Source organism: Bubalus bubalis, chromosome 12 (genome assembly GCF_019923935.1).
Source record: "Bubalus bubalis isolate 160015118507 breed Murrah chromosome 12, NDDB_SH_1, whole genome shotgun sequence".
Classification (NCBI taxonomy): Eukaryota; Metazoa; Chordata; class Mammalia; order Artiodactyla; family Bovidae; genus Bubalus; species Bubalus bubalis.
Genome location: NC_059168.1, coordinates 87,603,482 through 87,609,855, shown reverse-complemented (window position 1 = coordinate 87,609,855; position 6,374 = coordinate 87,603,482). Strand labels below are relative to the sequence as shown.

The 6,374-nt window shown below is 49.3% G+C and overlaps 1 long non-coding RNA gene across 1 annotated transcript; it reads right to left on the bottom strand.

Moving 5' to 3' along the window:
* Window positions 1–233: 233 nt before the first annotated feature.
* LOC123328629 lies at window positions 234–5,194 on the bottom strand. The gene is made up of 3 exons (XR_006543591.1): window positions 4,695–5,194; window positions 4,297–4,516; window positions 234–776 (listed from the first exon to the last, which is right to left on the bottom strand). It is a non-coding gene; the product is annotated as an uncharacterized LOC123328629 (long non-coding RNA).
* Between the last annotated feature and the right edge of the window lie 1,180 nt (window positions 5,195–6,374).

The window sequence follows — 6,374 nt, the reverse complement described above, 5'->3', positions numbered from 1 at the left end:
GAAGCTGAAGCTCCAATACTTTGGCCACCTGATTCAAAGAACTGACTCATTTGAAAAGACCCTGATGCTGGGAAAGATTAAGGGCAGGAGGAGAAGGAGACGACAGAGGATGAGACGGTTGGATGGCATCGCTGACTCAATGGACGTGAGTTTGAGTAAACTCCGGGAGTTGGTGATGGACAGGGAGGCCTGGCGTGCTGCAGTCCATGGGGTCACAAAGAGTCGGACACGACTGAGCAACTGAACTGAACTGAACTGTTAACACTGCTGGTGAAACAGGCCCAGAGACACCAAATAACTCGCAAGGTCATTCGATAAGGGGTGGCAAGTGCCTAAATCAGAGATGCCTATGTGCCGCCTGCCCACCTGCAGCTGAACGTGGACAGGTGGGCACAGGCTCGGAGAGAGCCAAGAGGCATCTGTCTAGCCAGGCCGGGTCTGGGTGTCCTGTGGTGAAGGCGCTGGGTGCCTGGGAGTGTGTGGGACACCCCTCCCTGTTCCTTTCACCCATTTGCCTCAGGTGTCTTCACGTTGATGACAAGGGACAGAGCTCAGATGTTGGAGTTGCCTCTAAGAAGAGGACTGGTCCTGGCCTGACCCTCCACTCCTTGTGAATCATGGCAGTGAAATTGGAACCTGCCAGGCTCCATGGGCAGAAGCAGTAGGAAGAGCGTCAGGCCGATGCCCAGCACACCCGGCCATCACAGAGCCGTCCGCCTCTGCGTGCGAGTGATGGCGCCGCGCTCCGACAAATAGTGTTTACGTTTGGAATCCAGCTGTTGAGAGAGAGAACAACCAGGATCAGGCGCTTTAGGCACCTCTAAGACATGTTTTCAGATTTCAGAAAACCATGTGAACCGCGCTGTTTCAACTGCTTCCCCGTGGAAGTCGCAGACTGAAGCTTCTTTGTTCCTGCCGAATGACTCATGGATGCCCTTTAAAAGAGGACGAAGCAGACGTGTTCTGGTGAGGAAAATACATAAAGAATGCAGTGCATTTTCCCAAATAGCTGTCAGACCATCTGGTTTAGGCCAATAAGAGCAAAGCCTCTGAAGCTCTCAGGCTGACCTCCCGCGTGAGGGCCTCGTCCTGAGCCTGGGCCCCCAGGGACAGACTGACCAGGGTGGGAGAGGGAACACCGGCTTCCCCAGGGTTATTAGTGTTTCCGGGGTTTTATTTGAAGGGATACCGCCTGTTCTTCTGGAACGTTGTTTTTCTGGGTGGTCACTCTCACTAGCAAGGAGATAATAATAATAATATTTTATTATAATAATTATTATTTACACAATAATTATTATATTAATAATTATATAATATATTTTATATAAAATATAATAATGATAATTATATTACCTCCTAATTATTGTAATAATTGTAAGAAGCTAAGGACACACTTTTACAGCTCTGCTTGGGTGATAAACATGGTCTATGTACAATAATTCCTTTAATTCTCAGCCTTCCAGATGAAAAGCTAAGGCTCAGAGACAGTAAGTCACTTGCCCAAGGTTACACAGTGAGTAAGTGACATGTACCGTGCGTGCTGAGTCGTGTCCGACTCTTTGTGACCCCGTGGACTGTTTGTTACCTGCCAGGCTTCTCTGTCCACGGAATTCTCCAGGCAAGAATACTGGAGTGGGTTGCCATTTCCTATTCCAGGGGATCTTCCCAACCTGGGAATTGAACCTACACCTCTTATGTCTCCTTTATTGGCAGGAGGATTCTTTACCACTGAGCTACCTGAGTAAATGGCACAGCTGGGCACCAACAGGTGGTCTGACCCCTTCCAGCATCTCTGCGTCTCCAGCCTTGGTGCCCACCTTCCACATCTGGCCTCAGGCACCCCGGGCTGCAACAGCCTCCTCTGAACCTGCTGGCTCGATTGATCTCAACCTTGGTATATTTAGGCCTTCTAGTTGTACAAGCCAATAAATTCTCCTTTGTATGTTTAAGTTCTTTAGAATTGGATTTTAAGTCTCTCAAACATAAAGAGTTCTAATATAGAAATGTCCTATAAAGTGTGTAGAATGCCAGACTCAGCAGCTTGAACACTGACTTGTTGGCAATGGGAACCTCTGGAGGTTTTGAGTCAACAAGCTCCTCCTTTGGTTTACGCTAATGCTTAGAATACATTTGAGCACCACCAGGGTACCCCTGGGCTGGATCATACACTGATAAATACACATGATCCCCACCCTGAGGAAAACACTGTTAAATTCTCCCTTAAGTGATACTTGACAATGTCTTGCATTGTGTAAGTGCTTGTTGACCTAACACACTTGGCTCACAATGATGGCAAAATGGTGCTATTGGAAGGACGAATGGTCTGTGTACCAGGTGGTAAAGGTCTGGGTGGGCTGGACGTGGTGGGGATACCGTCGGGGGCTGCTGTTGGGGGGGGGGCGTTCCTGAGCAGAGACGAGAGCACAGCAAAGTAGGGGCAGCCTGGAAACCATCTGACTGGGCAGGAAGATTGAGGACGAGCTGAGCAACTGGATGTGGAAGCAGAGAAAAGAAAAAGGAGACGGGCGTGAGGAGAATGGGACGCTGTGACTAGCAGGGCATCAGGAGTAGAAGCTGGTTTGAGGGGGCGGCGAGGAAGACTGAGCTCAGTTAGACAGGTGGAGTGTGAACACCTGTTCCAAAGCAGTGGGAAAGGCCACCGTGTGCCCTCCAGGGGGAGGGGGAGGAGTGGTGGAATTCTGGAGCAGCTCAGACCCACAAGACCTGGATTTGAGTCCCAACTCTGTGCTCTCTTTGCTCCGTGGCGCCAAGAGCATCACTTAACCTTTCTAAATTTCAGAGAGGATAATGGTGCCCATCTCACTCCACCTGTGCATGGGCAGACTGAGTGAAATGATGTCAACGGTGTGACACCAAGGACAGGGTAGTTATTAGCTTTATTCCAAAAACTGATAGGGGCGTTTCCTGGTGGCTCAGTGGTAAAGAATCCGCCTGCCAATGCAGGGGACACAGGTTTGATCCTTGGTCCAGCAATGATCCCACCTGCAGTGGAGCAACTGAGCCCATACTGAGCCATGCTCTAGACTTCAGGAACCACAACTGCTGAAGCCCCTGGGCCTGGAGCCAGTGCTCCACAACAAGAAAAGTCACCGCCCCCACACAGCAACAAAGGCCCAGCACAGCCAAAAATAAATATATAAGTAAAAAAAAAAACTTTTAAATTAAAGAAAAATTGATAGGCGAGTTCCTTGGTGGTCCAGTGGTTAGGACTTGGGGCTTTCACTGCCATGGGGCCAGGTTCAATCTCTGGTTGGAGAACTAAGATCCTAAAAATAAAATCGATAAACTGTGAAAAAGCATTAAAAACCGTGTGCCAGTGTAAACAGTTATCAACTCTTTGGATTAGAAGTTCGAGATCATCAAATGCTCCCTGGATAACTGTAAAGACAGAGACAGTAGGGATTTGGGGCCTAAATGGTGGAAATAATGACTTTGGGTCTCAGTCTGACCCCTGCACTGGGATAAAAGCTTGAATATGCACTTTCTCTCACCCACTGAACTGCCATCCCAAGCAGAGCCTGTCACTAATGAAAGAGACAGGCATGGACTCCGCGTTTCAAAACTTCATCTGGAACAATGAACAGAAGTCAATTATCTAGCGCCAGAAATTGCTTCCCGGATGATTGATGGAGCTATTAGCAGGTCTTTGGCAGGCTGTGCTGCTGCCTCCGGGCTGTGCGGTCCGACAGCAGCGGCCTGACCCTCCCCGGAGCCCCCCGTCTGGGACCAGTCAACCCCTCGGCACGGAGCTTCCCAAGGTCAAGTGGGCCCAGGGTGGCTCTGCCACGAGCCCACGAGCCACCTCTGTGCCCAAGCCAGGCTGTGTTCTCTATTCTGACTTGCTCGGTAATCTGGGCTCAGCACAGAACAGTTAGAACCAGAACTTCCACAGCATGGGGAAGCAAAAAGGGTATCTGCCCCCAGGGGCTTCCCTGATGGCTCAGCAGTAAAGAACCCACCTGCCAATGCAGGAGACGCGGGTTCGATTCCTGCATTGGGAAGAAGGAAATGGCAACCAACTCCAGTATTCTTGCCTGGGAAATCCCATGGACAGAGGAGCCTAGCAGGCTACAGTCCATGGGGTCGCAGAGAGCTGGACATGACTTAGCGACTAAACCACCATCATCTGTCCCTGGTGCCAGCTAAGAGCAGCTTCTCAGCCAGCCCCTTGGAACAGATGTGATATCTAAGGGGCGGAACAGGCCTGCCAGGTCCAGCATAGGTCAGACTGTTCTGAAAAGCAGCCATTTGATATTTTGACTCTCTCTGACTTACCTTCAACCTTCCAGAAAGATGCCCAGTGGGTCTAGAAATTCGTGAGGAGACAGAGGAAGGCTGAGTTGATGAGTGACCCCTGCTCACAGGTACTTTTCCCAGGAGGAGGCAAAGTTCCAGGAGCCATGGTGGGTGAACTCAGAAGCGTCTTCCTCCCAGGTAAGTACCCTAGGCACAGGTGGTGCTGGTGGTGAAGAACCTGCCTGCCAATGCAGGAGACCTAAGAGACATGGGTAAGATTCCTGGGTCGGGAAGATCCCCTGGAGGCGGGCATGGCAATTCACTCCAGTATTTTTGCCTGGAGAATCCCATGGACAGAGGAGCCTGGCGGGCTATAGTCCATGAGCTCTCAAAGAGTCAGACACGACCAAGCGACTAACACTATTACCACTACTAACCCGTGTAAAGTAAATGGCAAATGAGAAGGCCCCACAAAGATGCTCCATAATTTTGTTGAGTGACAGAATAAAGGATTGAATGAGTGAATATATCTCCGTTTTCACCAATGAGTTTTCACTTGCAGCCTCAGCAGAGGTGTTTACTACTTGAAAGTCTCTGGAGTCCCCGGCCCCAGCTCTGATTTCAGAGCTGCAAATCAAACAGCTCTGCCTGACTCCTCTTAAGACCCTTTCAAAAGAGCCAGCCGTCTCCTTACATCAATCAATCCTAACTAAAAACTGCCAGAAGCTACTTGCAAATAATCAAGTCATCAACCACACCAAGTTTCTAACCTCTTCACTGAAGACCTACTCCTGGGACTTCCATGGTGATCCAGCATTCAAGACTCTTCACTTGCAGTGCGGGGGGCGTGGGTTCAATCCCTATCAGGGAATTAGATCCCACTTGCCCAGCTGAGAGTTCAAATGCTGCAACTAAAGATCCTGTAGGCCACAATTAAAACAAACAAACAAAAGATCCCACGTGTCCCAACTAAAACCCAGAGCAGACAAGTCAATAATATAAATATTAATAATCATAAAGACTCACGCCTTCTAGTTTATCAACCCCACACAGAGCCATTCAGTGCCTGGTTGGGAAAGGGACTCCTTCAGAAACACTACTGCCTCCGGAACCGTGCCCTCAAAGAGTCTAATAAATTCGCAGTATGGTGGTGACCGACAGGAAAGGCCCCGAGCTCCGAGCCACACAACCGGCCCTGGGCCCCTTCAGTGAAAACAATTTTAAATTCGACCATCTGACCAGGCCTTTGCCCAAACTGAGGTACAAAGTCGAGGGGTTCCACATCATAGAAGACTAGAGGAGGCTGTAGAGACCACGTTCCTTCAGGAGCATTTGCCAAGACACACTGCGTGGGAAAGAGAAAAGGGACGGGCAAACCCGTGAGGTTTCTGGGTCCAGGATGACAGGGACCTCCAGTGGGGAGCGAAGGACTTGATATGAAGGGAGTCATGGAGGTCTTGAATCTCAACTTTTCTGGTTTGTTTTTTTTTTTTGCCTCTGGTGTAAACCCACACATTCAAAGCATACTTAACACATTTAAGGCCACTACTAAATGCTGGGTCTCACGGATATAAAGCTGAAAGGAAAACAGACTGAATTCCCTTTATAAACACACAGTCTAGTAATGGGGACTGACGTGATGTTTTTCCAGTAGTCAGGGACGGATGTTAGAGTTGAACCATGAAGAAGGCTGAGCGCCGAAGAATGGATGCTTTTGAACTCTGGTGCTGGAGAAGACTCTTCAGAGTCCCTTGGACACCAAGGAGATCAAACCAATCAATCCTAAAGGAAATCAACCCTGAGTATTCATTGGGAGGACTGATGCTGAAGCTCCAATACTTTGGCCACCCTATGTGAAGAGCCGACTCATTGGAAAAGACCCTGATACTGGGAAAAATTAAGGGCAGGAGGATAAGGAGATGGCAGAGGATGAGGTGGTTGGATGGCATCATTGACTCCATGGACACAGGTCTGAGCAAACTCCAGGCGATAGTGAAGGACAGGGAAACTTGGTCTGCTGCAGTCTATGGGGTCGCAAAGAGTAGGACTGAGTGACTGAACAACAACAAAAAAGGAACCACATGCCATGGGAGCAAAGATGGAGATATGCCCGACTC